General features: G+C 39.9%; 1 protein-coding gene across 7 annotated transcripts in view; it reads right to left on the bottom strand.

The window, feature by feature from the left end:
• Positions 1 to 17,755, bottom strand: part of Esrrg (estrogen related receptor gamma) — a 612,729-nt gene that overhangs the window by 506,326 nt on the left and 88,648 nt on the right. The gene's annotated exons all lie outside the window — the stretch shown is intronic.

The following is a 17,755-nucleotide window of genomic DNA, read 5'->3' as shown; positions in this document are numbered from 1 at the left end:
TCTTCATAATGCTGTACACCTAATTGTTCCTGCCAGTTAGCAATGCAATTATGTTGTCTAGAAATAGAGACAAACAATAGATTTTAGTATTTAAACAGGAACTGGAACTGCAAGCAGAGAGCCACAAACCACACCATTAAACTGGAATTAAAACTATATGCCAAAAGAAAAAGTTTCACTCCCAGCAATCATCAGCCCACCATGCAAAAGGAAGCTACCCACACAGTTTCTTTTGTGGAGTGGATTGGGCAGTTGAAGGGAAGCAGTAGAGACTGGGATTTTATGAAAATCCCAAGCGAAAAGTAATAACAAGAGAATCAAGGAGACAAATAACAATAGTGGGCAACACTTGCCCTTTAATGGCTGAATGAAAGAAGCCTTGTCTGTTACAGACTGCCACTTGTGCATAATCGATTGTCAGTTTCCTCTGTCTCAAATCTCCACGCCTATTGAGATTTCCTAAACCAATGCCTCACTTCCTGAACTCTGGAAGTGAACAAGTAACCACCAACATTGAGCCATCTTTTCTAAAAACTGTAACAAGAGTCACAAAATTTCAAATGCTGAGCAGGCTACATGCCTCTCCCAATCCCCTACACTTTCTGTCCACCTTCTCTCCCAACCTTCATCAGTGCACCTATCTCCCCTCCATATAATCTATTAAAGGAAACAGATCTTATACAATAGCATCTTATTTCCACATGATGGAGGGAATTAATTCAGCCTCTACCAACATTAGCACCCCATGAACAGACCAGGAAAGACTTAAAAAGATCCATGCAGGAAACTACTAAAGTAAATGTTAGAAATCATTTCCATTAGGAAGGTTGTGCCAAAAATAGAAAGACAAAGAAGCCACATGGGAACCCAAAACTCCTAACTCACAGACAATTATGGCTGGTAGACACACAAGCCCAAAACTCTTGTGGTAGACAGACGTAGTGAGATATGTCATGTCAAGTTCAGAAGGGGGTCCGAGCTTTGCCTGGTAGCTGTGTTTATGGAATTGTGGAAACTCCTAGTGAAAAATAACTCCTCACAGGAGAAGGGTGAGAGACAAAAGTTCTGGGTTAAATTCTGTATATTTTAGGAATGACAAATTTCAATGACTCAATATACAAGTAGTTTTTTGGAAAAAAAAAATCACATTGGCCAAAAATGCTTTTCCAGTTCCTGGAAATATGCACTAAAAGACACCCCCCCAAAAAAAACTGTTGATGTGTTTGTGAAAAGGCCATATACCCAATTACATAGACATGGTGTCACTAACCCTGGAGCCATATTTGTTGATGATACTGTCTGCTTTCTATCTTGGCTTGTGCTTATGTGGAATGAACCTCTTCACCATAGTTTTCCAAGCTCCATCTTGAAAAACAAAACCCTAATTGCTACATTTTCTGCCCCTGCTTTCTGAAACACAAGTCCTGGGCCAAAAATTGTACTGGCCATGCAAACATTGCAAACCCTTTAATTTCATCTTCGATTCAAAGGTAATCCTATACTTTTATAGCATGAGTTTAAAACAAATTCTCTAAATATAAAAAAAAACTATAAGGAAAGGGAGTGTGTGAGAAAGAGGAAATTAATTCTAACCCTTACCTTTGGCACCTCATAAGACTTTTGGCCATGACTTACCTGTATAAATAGAAAGAACTAATTTACTACAGAAATGCCCATGGGCAAACATGTACTGGCTAATGAAGTGTTCAGCTTTTGCATGATTAACCAGCTGGTGGGGGTAGTATAAAAGCAGAGAGCATAAAATAATAAGAAAAATTGATTAGCAGCCCCTTTTAAAAGTATCACAAGGAAAAAAAAATCCCTTTTTTCTATTCACTAGCTCAGAAACTGACAGTAAGGGATGATAAACTTGAATGGCTTACCAGGAAGTGGGGAAAGCCTCATGACAGCTGTTTGTGTCTTCCAAAATTCACCAAGTAGGAAGACTCAAGACACTATGAATAAAAGACATTACGCTGCTTCCAAAGGGCCAGACTCATACAACAGGTCCTGCCAGTTGTCTTAAAGTTAATTTTCTAATACGTTGCAAAAACACATTATATAAAAGAAGGAAACTATGACAGCGTTGTGTGTCCATTCAATTTTCTCTCTGGAGCATTCTGCTAGACCACAGTTGGCTTTAACTACCGCCAGACCAATTCATTAAGGGGAAAAAAAAAGACTTGAGCCAGAATATTTATACACTTGACTCAGAAACAATCTATTCTAGGGGACATTTTCCTGAGTTAAATGCACTACAGGGCTTTCCTATTCATAAAATTCTTGAGCTGTTCTGAATAGTCCCTTAAGTAGGGAGGAAAGGAGGAAGATCTAAACCAGGAAAATGCACTTTGACCAAAAAGGAAAGAATGTCTCAGAAAAGGCACTGGTGAGTGGTGTAGGGAATCATCACACAATGAAATTTTTCTTCTATTTCCTCTGTTTATATAACTAATAACTGTCGTCCTCCCTTTGCACAGGAGACAGGTATTTCCCAACTCAAGAAAAGACAACTAGAGTTTAACACCCTCATTAGTTCCGATGCCACCCTTCCTCTAGGAGACTGCTGACGGGCTGAAGGGGGTCAATGGACCCTCAAAGTCATTCTTATCAACCTGTCCAAAATCCACGGGCCTGCAGCACTGCCCTTCTTCTGCATCTTCCTTTGCCAAACTAGATCTCATAAACTTCCCACAGGTCATAAGCAGGAGATAAAACCAAGCTATACATGGTATAAACTGGCCAGCATTATCAGAAATTCAGCCAGGTTCCCAATGACTCCAGGTATAAAGTCAGTGCCACTTTACAAAAAAAAAAGCACAAAGGAGTTAAACACTTGTTCAATCACTCCTGATCAAAATGCTCTAGAGCTCTGCTGTGCAACACAAGGAGCCACGAGCCACACAGGGTAACTGTGAAGCACTTGAAAGAGGGTGACCATTGGATTTCAAAAAACAAACCAAAAAAGTACAGAATATCTCATCAAGAAGTTTTATACTGATCACAGATCCAAATGACAATATGTGGCCTTTAAAAATGTAAATCACAGAGGCTGGGAAGGTGGCTTGGTGGTAGAGTGCTTGCCTTGCATTCATGAGGACCTGGATTCCATTCCTCAGTACCACATAAGCAGAAAAAGCCAGAAGTGGTACTATGGCCCAAGTTGTAGAGGGCTAGCCTTGAGCTGAAGAGCTGAGGAACAGCACCCAGGCCCAGAGTTCAGGCCCCATCACCGACTGAAGAAAAGAAAATGTAATTCACTGAACAGATATTCCCTACATTCCCTACAGTAGAGTATGGCAGATAATATGAACTAGAGTCCAAATTTAGTCTAAGCCTATTTATTGTTTTTCTGTTTGGTTAGTTGGTTCGGGTTTCTTTTTACTTACTCATTCATTTTTTTTTTTTTTTGGCAGGAATGAGGATTGAGCTCAAGGCTTGGTGTTTACTAGCCAAGTACTCTACCATTTAAGCCATGCCACCAACTTTTATCATTTAGCTTATTTTTCAGATAAAGTCTTGTGTTTTCCAATAAAAAAAATTACAAACTGGAAAAAAAAGTCTTGTGTTTTCGCCCAAGTAAACTTTTAGACCAAGATATCCTGCTATCTCTGCCTCGTGAGTAACTGTAATTAATAGCCTGCATCACCAGGCCCAGCCCTGAAGCCTTTGTGTGTGTGTGTGTGTGTGTGTGTGTGTGTGTGTGTGTGTGTGTGTCCTGAAAACTGTAAATAGTTTCATATTTTTGAAGTATTGATTTTTGAAAAGTCACTGAAATCATGTATAAGCAGCAAAAGCTAAAACATTTTCTGTCATTCCTAGCAAAAATTTGCTTGTTTCTTTTCCAGGTTTCTTACATGTGAGACCCAGGATGAAAACAAAATGCCAGAGAAATAACTGAGAGACCATTCCTCAACTGGTCCTAAATGTAATGAGGACAGATAAGAGAATATAGGAGGAAAAAAATACACAGAACTCAATACTTGTGTTCCCCCTTCAAACCAAAGGTAGGGGCAAAACCAATACATATTCTACCTCATAGATTTCAGGATCCCTCTTAAGAGAAAATAACTTAGTGTGGAGAAACCGAGTTCAGGAGGGAGTGGGAAATAGTATGACCACTTTAACCTAATATAGTAACATACATTTTTGGCCAAATTTTTGTGACCAATTGTCCTAATTCTTTAGGACACAAAGGCTTCCTGGCATTTGGGACTTGCTGCTTGAACCATAAAGAACTAAAATCAGGACAGTTTTAGTCAAAACATAGTGAGTGGGTCATTTTAAACCTGACCAAGAAAAAAAAATACGCTAGTAGATTTATCTAAGGAATGCAAAGCTAATTGCTTTTGCTTTCTCATTTAACAAAGATATATGTTGAATTTTGGCCTCTTCTACTTTCACTGCCTTTTAATTATTGAAAATTAAATTTTCAGTAAGTTGTCTACAAACCATTCAGTTCTTTCATTTTTATGACCTTGGATCAGATCCCTCAATCTTTCTGGGCCTCACTCTTCACCCTCCCCCCCAATAAGATATATTGAGTAGGTGATATGTTTTCCCACTGACTTCCCACAGAGGATAAAATACAGTATACAAACCTTGAGGGAAATAAAGATTCTCATTCAGAACTATGTTCAATTCTAGATGCCTGGACAATAGAAGTAAACAGGATGGAATTTTTCTTTCAGATACTAGGGATTGAACTCAGGGCCTCTCACATGCTAGGCAAGTGCTTTGTTGCTGAGCTCTCCCACATCCTCAGCCCCAGAAGAGAGAGAGAGAGAGAGAGAGAGAGAGAGAGAGAGAGAGAGAGAGAGAGAGAGAGAGAGAGAGAGAGAGAGAGAGAGAGAGAGAGAGAGAGAGAGAGAGAGAGAGAGAGAGAGAGAGACTATCCAACATCAGCTTCCAAGGGAATAGAAATGAAACTTCAAATCCAGAAAATGTACAGTGCCAACATATATGAACCTATCAGAAGATGTTTTATTATTAGATTGTATATTTGGGGGTGGTTGCCCTGAAAAACCTAGGAGCCATGATGACAGCTCGATCACTTGCATAAACAAATGCAACAACCATGGAATTCCCTTTTCCCAAATGGTATGGAAATGTTCTTCTTGTTTAGGAGTCCATGGTGTCATTCACTGCATATTAAGCACACACACTCAATGTTTCACCAGGGATACTCTATTGTGCACTAATGGGTCCCCATTGTTACATGCACAATTTGGCTGCTCAGATGTAAAAGTAAAACCTCTTAAATAGCTTTCTCCACTGATATAGGCTCAGGCAAAGAAACCCCCTGTGGCCCAGGGCCATGACTTAGCAAGGGAAGAAAGATTGAAAGGGGGGTACACCCATAATCCTTTATTGATATCAGAAAGGCACCCCTAAAAACCTCATTTGCAATGGCTAAGTGCTGCTAAGAGAGGTGATACTGAATGAAGGTGAGAGGAACGAGAGCAAGAGAAAACCTACCCTGCTGTGGCCTTGAATTTGTCATCAAAGAAGTGCCCAGTCCCCTGCATCCCATGCAAAGGCTATAGGTCTCAGCAGCCTCTTCTCACCTCAACTCTCACCACACTTTACTCCCCCTCCCCACCTACCTCAGCCAGGTGACAGCTGAGCCAGCCTCTGGCTTCTGAAGACCTTCATGGAACTCCTCCTTCCTATATTCTGAACTTCTTTCATGTAGAATCACACCTGGAAGCTTCTTCTTAATCATCATTAAAGGTCTGACCCATGACATCTTTAACATTCAGTATTCTCCCAAAGCTTTCCACTTTTGAGTCAAGTTTACACAGGCACAGAAGGGACTTTGTCCCCATTCCCATTCAGCTTAGTCTGATGACACATTACAGGGACCTGCCACTCTGTGGGAAGTTGTTTTAGGGTGCACCAGTTCTAACACCTGAATCACTAGGGCGAGCACTACTTTCCCTAAGATAAGAGCCAACTTTCTGCCACAAACCCTTTACCATACAAGTAAGTAAAATTATAGGCCTGCAGAACGCATGGAAGCCAGGTACATTAACCTGGGTCTTACTTCTCTATTCCTCTGTGTCATGCTATTAGAGGCCCATAGAGGCTAAGGTGGGAACCAATGGTACTCATATATCCAATAATTCATTTTAAAACAGAGAAGTTGGAAACAAGCCATGCCTAATGGAATATTACAATTTAAATTAGAAGAGCAAGAAGTATGATTTCCTGTGTGACATGTAAAATATGGAGAATCAACACACATACGCACACAAACATGCACGCACACGCGTGCGCACATACACACATGCGTGCAAGCATGAAACACTTTCAAAGATCATGTAATTAAATGGCAAATCCTCCTTGTTGATGGGAAATCAGGACAGAACAGACTGGTCCACAGCTCAAATCTCAGTTGATCTGCTGGGATGACATTTGCCAAGGTTTTGTTAGTTTGTTTGCTCTGGTTTGTGTCTGAATATGACTTGGCCTCAGTTTCATCATTGATGACGTGGGATTCATAATATCAACCTCATTAGGAATCTGTGATCATGTGTAAAATGTGTTCAGCAAAATGCTAATGCAGAGTCTCCATAAAAAATAGCCATTGTTGTTACTACTAGTCCTCGTGGATATATAAGAGATCAGAATCTGACAGATGAGGCCAATTTTCTAGTACTGCCCATCTTAAAGCAGACTTGCATTCCCACTATGTTTTCTTCCCCAAATGAAGACCAACCCTTTCTGAATATCTCTGGCCACAGAAAGAAGATAAATGCAGAAGGAAAAAGCAATCTCCCAAGCACTACTGGGTATTTAGGTTTAACCCAAAAGTGAAAAATGTACAATAAAATAAAAACTAGTGAGAAAAACTAGTGGCATTTGTGGCAAAGCTATTTTGAAGGAATCCTAAATGGCTTGTTAGAGACTTAAAGAGACCTAGGTTCCCCATATGAGTGAATCATCTGAATGAAAATTATCCTCAATTATGAGTGTCAAAGGCAATAGCAAACAAGTCAGTCAGTTGGTCCCAGAATGCTTCCTCTTTCAAGCCTACCTGTCCCTGCTGACTTTCCTCATCAGTGCTGCAGGTGATCAGCATTCTTGCCCTGAATGCAGGCAGAAAATACAGACCCGCCAGAGAAAGAATCCCTTCCATGGCCAAAGGAATCACTTCTGGCTGCTTGCTTACCTGTGGCCCACAAGGCTTAGCTCACATGTCCTTCAGAACCTGGGAATGGTATGGACCAACAAATATTTCACTTTTCTTTTGTTTTTGTTTTTTGTTGGTCATGGGGCTTGAACTCTGGGCCTGGGAGCTGTCCCTGAGCTCTTCAGCTCAATGAACCCTCTATCACTTGAGCCATAACACCAATTCCAGTTTTCTGGTAGTTAATTGGAAATAAGAGTCTCACAGACTTTCCTGCCCAGGCTGGCTTTGAATAAACGATGCTCAGATCTCAGCCTCCTGAGTAGCTAGGATTACAGGAGTGATCTACTGGCACCCCACAGCACACTTTTCCTTTGAGTATCCCTAGTCTTCCAAGGTGTCTGTTGAAGACTCAGATAGGATAGTTACTTTTAACACTCTCTCTCTATCTCTCTGCCCCCTTAAACACACACACACACACACACGCACACACACACACACACACACACACACACACACACACATTTTAAAACAAAGACTATTTCCATTATGTTTCTTTCTGATTTAACTAAATCCATTTCAAGCGTCCTATTAAAACACTTGTTTCACATGACATCATTCTACCAATCTGTACTTGCTTTCACAAACTTTTCATATGTTTTCAAAGTATTTGTATCTTACTATGTTTTGTTCCTCCACCAAGGATGGAAGTTCTGCTAATCTGAAGGTGGTCTTTATTTTTCACCCTATCTAATGCCTCTGAACAGCAATCTTCTGCACATAGTCACAGAGTGATCAACAAATCTTTGTGGGCTCTGTATTAAGCTCTGTAGGCAGGCTCCATGGGAACATGGTGGAAATAAAGATAAACACTCCACGCACAACACCTTATCTACCTCCCACTCACACACAAAGACAAAGAGAGAATGCCAGGACTACTAAATTTAATTTTATCCTAATGATATCTCTCACAGCATATGTGGTTACCCTCATATTTGACACAACCTGTTTCATAAAAACTGATACAGGGAATCCTTTTAAATTTCATAAGAGTAGCTCCAAAATGGCAGAAACATAGATTTCAGGACTTGTCATGGAAGGAAACATGTGACTCAGCTGCTGAGTTCAAATCCTGTCTCTTTCCACCGGGCTAAGACAGGAAGCCACTGTCTTGTGTTCCTGGCAACAGTCCTCCTTAGGAAGGAAGCAGACCAAACCTGGGTCATCTTGACCCCTTTCTGCCACAGACAAGAAAACATTCTTCCCTCTTCCTGTCCAGATGATCATCTATCCTTGGACTGCAATGTAATCACTCTTTTCAAATTATTCATCTCATTACTCTGGGATTTAATGCGTTACCCAAGTTCCATTTTTATGGCAGTAAGTTAGCCATCAGACACTTTTTTTCCGATGATGAGAATTTCCATGGGAGATTATTTTAGGTTTTCCTATCAGCAATTACATTTTTTTCCTTTCTTGTAAAATTACCACAGGAATACATCTTTACACCTTAAAACAAAAAAAGTTCTGAACTGGGGAGGTTGGATAATTTGCCAAACATCGGACACTAACATCAGACATTTAGATGGAGATTCTGACAACACCGGTTTGAGTGTCTAGACCCAAATTTTGCGTTTGTGCTGGGTACACTGTGATACTCAACAAGGGCTATCACTGTACCCACTTAACTCCACTTAAATGGAGCTTCAGAGATGTCCTGGGATTACAAGAAACACATCCCAATTCAATTATTTCACCATACAGCACTTGTTTTATTTTGGCTTTCTGGCAACATATCCTATTATTCTATAATAAAGTTCAGTGACTTTTATAGTGGGCAAACCTCAACAGACAGAAAACTCTTAAATGTAGTTATGTTCCTAAATCATGATTTCCCCTCTCGATTTTAGTTCAGTTTAGTCTCTACAGATTGGGTGCTCAGGAAAAGTATGAAAAAGTATTCTCATCTTTTTTTTATTATTTTAAAAAAAGAAGAAAGAAAGAAAGAAAGAAATCACAGAGACCCAGGGATCTCTAGCTAAGAGGGCCCACAGTCAGAGGCACTGTAAAAAGATCATAGCTGACACCACAGTTGGTGGAACTAACAGCCTGCAAGCTGTGCCAAAAGCCCTTTTTTCCTCATCTAATCCTCCATCATTCTCCCGATACAAGACGGCAAGTGCATTAAATCCTTTAAACATGCATCGCAAGTTGGGATAAAGGTAGTGAATTTTAAAAGGTGAAAGAATGTATGTATACATGCATTCACACACACACACACACACACACACACACACACACACACACACACACACACACACACACAGTTCCACCCATGCATAATACAGAACACACTGTTAAAAAAGAATAGTTCAGCAGAGGACTTAAAATAATCCTCTAATCTAATTGGTCTACAGTATGACCTTGAAGAAGCTAACTATGTCCAGATTAGATCTAAGAGGTAAATGTTCCTTTACTTCTTGGGTGCGGGGATGGGGGGGAGAGTGGCGGGGAATGGGAATCAGTCTGTACAACAAGCCCTTCATACAATAAACAAGCTTTTGCTTATTGTTTCCACTCCGTGTCCTCCTGGAACATTAAGAGGTCTTGGATATCAGAGAGTAAGCAGGCATCTGACAGTCATCCCACCAGCTGGCAGATTCAAGTGTCACAGTTAAAACCACACCTGCTCACTGTCCTACAGAATCCCCACTTCAATTAGAATTAGATACTAGTCGGTGTATAGGTTCTAATTTTACTTTTCATGTTTAAATCTTGCTCTGGCAGGCAAGCTTTGCCCCTAACATTTTTGAAGGGAATAACTACCCTTGTCCTCAAAAACCTTCAAGGTTATTGTGAAAGCCGTGCACCCAGTAGGCTCTCAAGTGACATTTGAGGATCTGTCACCTGACTGTGCCGCTGTCATCTTTCCCTGCTTCCTGACAGCATCCCATCTCACGCTGAAAGAACCCATCACTTCACCAGGTGAGCTCCATCTAACCACAGATATGTATTTCTGCTTTGATAACGTGTAGAATTATTTATATTATGGATAGCTCTCTCCATTTGTTTTCCTTGAACCACTCAGCTATACAGTATGCTGAATGACATAGAAATATAAAAATTATGGAAATAGAGAGAGAGCATTTTTCCCCCAAAGCAGATCCCAAGCTGCTAAAATTTCTCTCTAGGGTGCCATTTAAAAATCTAGCCTTATCTCAAATAACAACTGACCACCAATTGTTTTGATTTCAAGAAAGGAGAGTCCTAAGGTGTGACTCAGACACACAGCATTTTGCTGAATGGGTGTGGACAAGTCACCTAGGAATGAAAGAGAGAAATGTAGGTGTGCACATGCATACACATACACACCCATTTACACACATGCATGGGTATACATACACACATGCACAGCTATACACACACACTGCATGTCCTCTGGCTTCCAGAAACAGTTACAGAGTACACAGAGGAACTCCATTATCCCCTCTCTCTCCCCATACTCAACCTTTAAATTCTTGCCCCCAGAGGCCCATTCTAAACAAAAGAATAGTATTGGTGCAAATATCTGTAAACAAGTAAGTTTGGAGATGCTTCTAAGTCCAAGTATAAGCTGTCAGAGCTAAAATTAGAAACCTGATTTGTTCATATATATATATATATATATATATATATATATATATATATATATATATATCACAGAAAAGGAAAAATCTCCGCAGAAGGGTTTATTTAAATGAAAGCAGCCAAGGAGCTCCAAGCTGGAAAGGAGTGATGACCTCTAGTGACCCAGCCATGGAACACTTATTGGTCAGCTCTGCTATTTCTTCTGGGAGATATGATTCCCGGGTCCTGGCCCATACAGCCATGGTTTATCACCCTTGCCAGAGCAAATGGTGTCTCTTCTGTGGAAGAGTGTATGAAGGACAGCGCCCCATTCCTCAGTAGCCTGAGACTTCCCTCTGTTGCCTCAAAAACATGTTCAGAAGTAGCTTTTGTAAAATCCCATTGTTTAAAAAAAAATCTCTTTTCTGTGCCCTGCTCCAGTTCAAATCGAATGGCAAACATCAAATGTTTCTTGGCCCACACCTACAAACACAGACATGCACATACCTTCCATAACAATCCACATGTTGAGAGATGTTCAAGCCCAGATTCCACCAGAAAACGCAGAAAAGATAAACCTCTATACATGGCTAGTGCCATCAAACCTCATTCCAATCCTACACCCAGCAAAGTGAGTGGCCCTACCCATTGAAGCTAAATTGGGCTCAAAGGTGCCTTCCAGAAATGGAAAGAAGGAAGCTGGGTACAGTTACCTAGAGGAAGCTTTTCTCTTCCATTTACACAAACAATATAAAATCACCCAGACTCAACCTGAAAAGCTGGTGTTCTTTTCAAAGCCTGTCAATAATAAATGAACTTTGCAAACTTATCTCTAATGAACCAAATTCTCAGTCTGACTTCCTAAAATGAAACACATCAACGCTGACCCTGTATGACAACAGTGTTCCTCAGTAGTTTCATTAAAAAGCCATTACCCTAACCCATAGTTTTAAACTTAGCTATTTTTATCCTGATTCTCATTACGATCATATTGAGCTAGCATCTCAGGAAAAGAAGACAAAGATTATTGGGTTGGTGCCCACATCCTGACTCTTAACAAAAACTGACAACAACTTATACCATATTTCTAAAGACAATGTTAATGTTTTTGATACAAACTATGCCCATTTTACAACAGGACAAAAACTAGGAACTCAGAGTCAATTCCAGGTCAATTCCCTGGGATTATGGAAAACATACATGACTGTTTGTTTTCCTGAAATTCATCCATCACTTACTAGCAACAGCCTCTACCTCATGTCTCTGCTTATACCATTTCTTAAAGCTCAACTAAAAGAAAACCACCAGATTTAGAATTTTGCCTTTCTCTTTCCAAATTCTAGAAAAGACACCAATAACAGTACAATATTCAAAGGCAAGAATAAAGGGGGAGGATAAATAAACTATAGATCCTTTGACCGCCACATCAGCATTAAGCTAATGTCTGACATTTAAATTCAAACTCAGGCTCTGATTTAAAGATCTGATCTGTTTTTAAATGATCAAGACTTAGTCAATTGTTTAATAAAGCAATAATCCCTTCTGACAGTTTACAGAACTAGGTAGCTAGCATTGAAATTCTGAAGTCTCAGACTCTTCCTCCTCCTCCTCCTCCTCCTCCTCCTCCTCCTCCTCCTCCTCCTCCTCCTCCTCCTCCTCCTCCTCCTCCTTCCTCCTTCTTCCTTCCTCCTTCCTCCTCCTCCTCCTTCCTCCTCCTCCTCTTCCTCCTCCTCTTCATGTAGGTAGTAAGCCTATCACTAACTACCCTTCTTTTTAGCTACACAAGAATCCTGTCCTGATTGGTCTCTGTGAGGAGACACTAGTACTTCAGCCCCATTAACACCATGGCTCTCTTTCCTACCTCTTTCTCAACCATGGTTTCCTCCCACTAGTTGTATTCACTATCTATTCATAGACTATTGAACTATACTAGAAAGATACATGGAAGGACCCAAGTCCATCCCACTCCACCTTCAATCCATATTACAGTGATATAGCCCTTCTTAGAAATCCTTAACTCCTCTGTGATGTTTCCTAATGTAATCAGATTCTATTCTACACCTAACCACTATACCCCAAATGCCTATGCTGACCTCCAGCTCATGATTCAGAGGAGATATCAAGTGCAAAAGAAACTGTAGGGAGTTTATAAAAGAGACCACAAACAACTGGCACATAAATTCCCAGTCCATTTTCATATTTTCTGACTGGCACGTCTTTCAAAAAATACATAAAAATAAAAAAGCTCCACAGGAAAATGGACTTCCTACCTAAAGCCACTGCAAAAAAAAAAAAAAAGGAGTCACTGGAATAACTCACTGGCATTGGGTTATTAAAATCCCTGACAGGTATTACTTAAGATGTTAGAAAATTATTCAGGCACTTGTATACACATATATCTACCCTCTGTGCTTATATGCTCTCTCTTGTGCATGCACACACACACACACACACAAACACATACACATACCTCACATTTTTAGTAAGTACTCATTAAGCTATCTGAGATATTAAAACTAATCACGGCAGTTTTCCTTTAATGTTATCTTCGGCATAAAGAGAAATGAGGCCATTGTCATTTATTTCAAAATCATTCTTTATAAAAAATAGCTAATCTCCAGAAGCACACCTGGTTTATTGAAGTGAATACAAAGATGCAGCTTATAGCCTTAATGTGCTCAGCTGGGGAAATATATTTTTTTAAATGAGCATTTGTTAGGGCTTTATTTGCAAATGCAAAACTATCCAAGGCACTCTTTGTGCATGTAGAGATTTTTCATTTCAAAAACCACATTAATATATGAGGATACACATCAAGCCCTAAAAACAGCAAAGAAAATTAACCCTTGAGGGATTGCAAAAACAAAAACAAACAAACAAACCAAAAAACCCATCATACTGGGTCAGAGGAAGTTCAAAACCCAGGAAGCCACTGATGCAATCCTGCAGTACATCGAACAGGAATTTCTAATATAACTGTTCCCACAAAACCTCCTGACTCATCTATTTAGTGCACAAATATCCACAAAAGTTGAGTCAGCTATTAAAAGTGGCAGAAATGGGGGGAGCCTGCTAGGTTAAATATTAAAAAAAAAACTAGATAGATAGATACACACACACACACACACACACACACACACACACACATACACACACACACACACACACACACACACACACACACACACACACACACACACACACACACACACACACACACACACACACACACACATACATCACTCATTAACTCTACTTGGGAGCTTCCAAAGGAAAATACAAGTCTGGAGCCTTCTCTAATCTTCTGAGATGGCCGGTCTCCATGAAAAGGCATGAGGGGGTCCCAGTTGCCAAGATGAGGCTACTGGAAGGTTTTCACAGCAAGGCCATGTGGGAAAGTATGGCTCTTGGCCATGTTAGTTGGGTGTTTCCTAGATACCGTGGCAGGTGTCAATTTTTTTTCCATTTGATCAGGGAATGTAATATGTCTTCAAAACAATTTTCGCCCAACCGGTCAGATGTTAAAAGTACAACCCTCCTCAAAGAATCCTGTTGCTAATGTTCTCTGAGGTATGATGTCCTATACTGCTAGGTTTCTTTGGACACAGAATTTTTGCACAAAAGTCTCTGGTCTGTGTCTTTCTTTAGAGTTTTGCTTAGCATTTAAAAATATTTTTCTTATTTATGTTATTTTTATTATCTTTAAGTAGTTCTTCTAAGGAGTTTTCATTCAACACATGAGTTAATGAGTACAATAATAATTGATCAATGTTACCTATTTCATCATCCTCCATCATCAAAATGTTTAATTGTATATATTGAGATGCTTTTCTAATAGGAATCAAAATATAAAACAAACAAACAAAAATCCTTGTTAAACAACAAAATGAGTATGGGAACAAGAAGATGGCTGACATTTTGGTTTCTATAAGAGATAATATCTGGGGCTGGGAAGGTGGCTCAGTGGTAGAGCGCTTGCCTTGCATGCCTGAGGCCCTGGGTTCGATTCCTCAGCACCACATAAGCAAAAAGAAAAAAGCTGGAAGTGGCGCTGTGGCTCAAGTGGTAGAGTGCTAGCCTTGAACTGAATAGCTGAGGGACAGCGCCCAGGCCCAGAGTTCAGGCCCCATGACCAGACTCCCCCCCAAAAAAAAGAGATAATATCTGAAGAATTTGCCAGGACCTGGAAGAGTTAAGGTATGTCTCCAACAGAAAGATCAGTCTCCCAAGTGCATGCCAGCATATATTTATAATTTTATATTTCTATAATATCCAGCACTGATTCTTCTACAGTTAAATGCAGGTCAATAAATGTGTACTGAATCAACTGAATGAATAAACCTGCCAGCATTAGATCCAAGAATCCCTGGTAGTTAGGCTCATCCAAAATAGGTTACTTACTTCCTTGACTTAAATTTCTTCAATGATCATACGATACCTACCTTCACAGAAAATTCAAGCATCCCTGAGTATTTAACTACTATTTACAAACAGTGGAAGAATCATTTACAGAAACTAAGTTGAAGCTAGTCACTGGTGGCTCATACCTGTAATCCTAACTACTCAGAAAGCTGAGATCTGAGGATCCAGGTTTGCAGCCAGCCTGTGCAAAACAAAGAAAGAATCTTGACTCCACTTAATCAGCAAAATGCCAGAAGTGGAGCACCAGCCTTGAGCAAAAAAAAAATTAAATGAATACTTCCCCAGGCTATCTACAAATTCAACGCAATACCTATCAAAATTCCAACCTCATTCTTCAAGGAAATAGAAGAGGCAATCCAAAAATTCATATGGAACAATAAAAGACCCCGAATAGCAAAAATGCTCCTCAACAGAAAGAACACTGCTGGAGGAATATCAATACCAAATTTCAAACTCTACTATAAAGCCATAGTAATCAAAACACCTTGGTATTGGCATAAAAACAGACCTCAGGACCAATGGAATACAATTGAAAACCCAGAAATAAACCTACAGACCTATAGCCATCTAATCTTCGATAAGGGAGCTAAAACAATAGAATGGAAGAAAGACAACCTCTTCAGTAAATGGTGCTGGTAAAATTGGTTAACTACATGTAGAAAACTTAAGCTAGATCCTTATATATCACCCTGCACCAGAATCAACTCCAAATGGATCAAAGACCTTGAACTCAAAGCAGACACTCTGAAAACATTACAGGATGGAATAGGAGAAACCCTAGGTCTCCTTGGCTCAGGCCAAAATTTTCTGAATAGAGACCCGGAAACACAACAAATCAAAGAAAGGTTGGACAAATGGGATTGCATAAAGTTGCAGAGCTTCTGCAGGGCAAATGACATAGCTAGCAAGATCAATAGAAAGCCCACGGATTGGGAGAAGATCTTCACTAGCCATACAACGGACAAGGGTATCATATCTAAAATATACTTGGAACTCAAAAAATTAAACCCCCCAACAACAAATTCTCAAAGAAACAACTGCCCAATAAATAAGTGGGCGAAAGACTTAAAGAGAAACTTCTCTGAAGAAGAAAGAAGGATGGCCAATAGACACATGAAGAAATGTTCAACATCCCTAGCCATAAAAGAAATGCAAATCAAAACAACATTGAGATATCACCTCACTCCAGTTAGAACGGCAAAAATCAAGAACTCTAACAACAACAGATGCTGGAGGGGATGTGGACAGAAAGGAACCTTACTTCATTGTTGGTGGGAATGTAAACTTGTTCAACCACTTTGGAAAGCAGTATGGAGGTTCCTCAAAAGACTTCACATAGAACTTCCCTATGACCCAGCAATCCCACTTTTGGGCATTTACCCAAATGTTTACAAACAAGACCACACTAAAGCTACCAGTACAACTATGTTTATTGCAGCATTATTTACCATAGCTAAGATATGGAACCAACCCAGATGCCCCTCAGTAGATGAATGGATCAAGAAAATGTGGTATATATACACAATGGAATTCTATGCCTCCATCAGAAAGAATGACATTGCCCCATTTGTTAGGAAATGGAAAAACTTGGAAAAATTATATTAAGTGAAGTAAGCCAGGCCCAAAGAAACATAGGTCCCATGGTTTCCCTTATTTGTAATATCTAGTATATGTATGAATCAAGCGGAAAAGGTCAGATAATGTGATGTCAGGAAAATGAACCCTTAGATGTGTATTTTAATGTTTTTTTCTTTCATGCATATGTTTCTAACGCATTTATAAGATTATCTCTTTGTTGCTTTGTATGTCCCTCCCCCACAGTATAACCCCTGCTTTCACTATATTTGATGTCAGTATAACTTGTGGAGGAGATGGGGAAAAACCAGTTGTTTAAGGATACAGGTGGACCTGTTGCAACAATGAGAAGTACAAATTGTCATGTCCAAAACGAGCTTTACAACGTCGGTGCGGGGGGGGGGGGGGGGAGGGGGAAGGAGAAGGATTGGGATTGGGGGGGAGGGGGGAGGCTGGGAAGGGATGTGAAGGGTAAACAAAGGAGGAGGCTGCAATGCTTGGTAAGAAATGTACGCATTATCCTGCCCATGTAATTGTAACTCCTCTGTACAGTATGTTCACAAATAAAATTAAATTTAAAAAAAAGAAATGAAAAAAAAATTAAATGAGAACACAAAACCCTGAGTTCAGTACACACACACACACACACACACATACACACACACACACACACACACACACACACACACACACACACACACACACAAAGAAAAAGAAATAAAGTTAACTCAGAATAGGTGCCTTAGTGGTAGAGCTCTTGCCTTGCATGCATGAGGCCCTGGGTTTGATTCCTCAGTACCATACAAGTGGAAAAAAAGCCTTTTAAAAGTAGCATTGTGGCTCAAGTGGTAGAGTACTAGCCTTGAGCTGAAGACCTCAGGGACAGCGCCTAGGCCCAGAGTTCAAGCTCCACGCTCCACGACTGACCAAAAAAAAAAAAGAAAAAAAAAAAAGAATAAAATCTTGGGAATAACATCTTAAAATGAGAATGCATATATACAGCTATACAGCATCACTAGA

Source organism: Dipodomys merriami, unplaced genomic scaffold (genome assembly GCF_024711535.1).
Source record: "Dipodomys merriami isolate MVZ:Mamm:240054 unplaced genomic scaffold, mDipMer1.0.p SCAF_31, whole genome shotgun sequence".
In the NCBI taxonomy this organism is placed as follows: Eukaryota; Metazoa; Chordata; class Mammalia; order Rodentia; family Heteromyidae; genus Dipodomys; species Dipodomys merriami.
The sequence above is the reverse complement of the archived record's forward strand: the minus strand, read 5'-3'. Positions and strand labels throughout refer to the sequence as shown.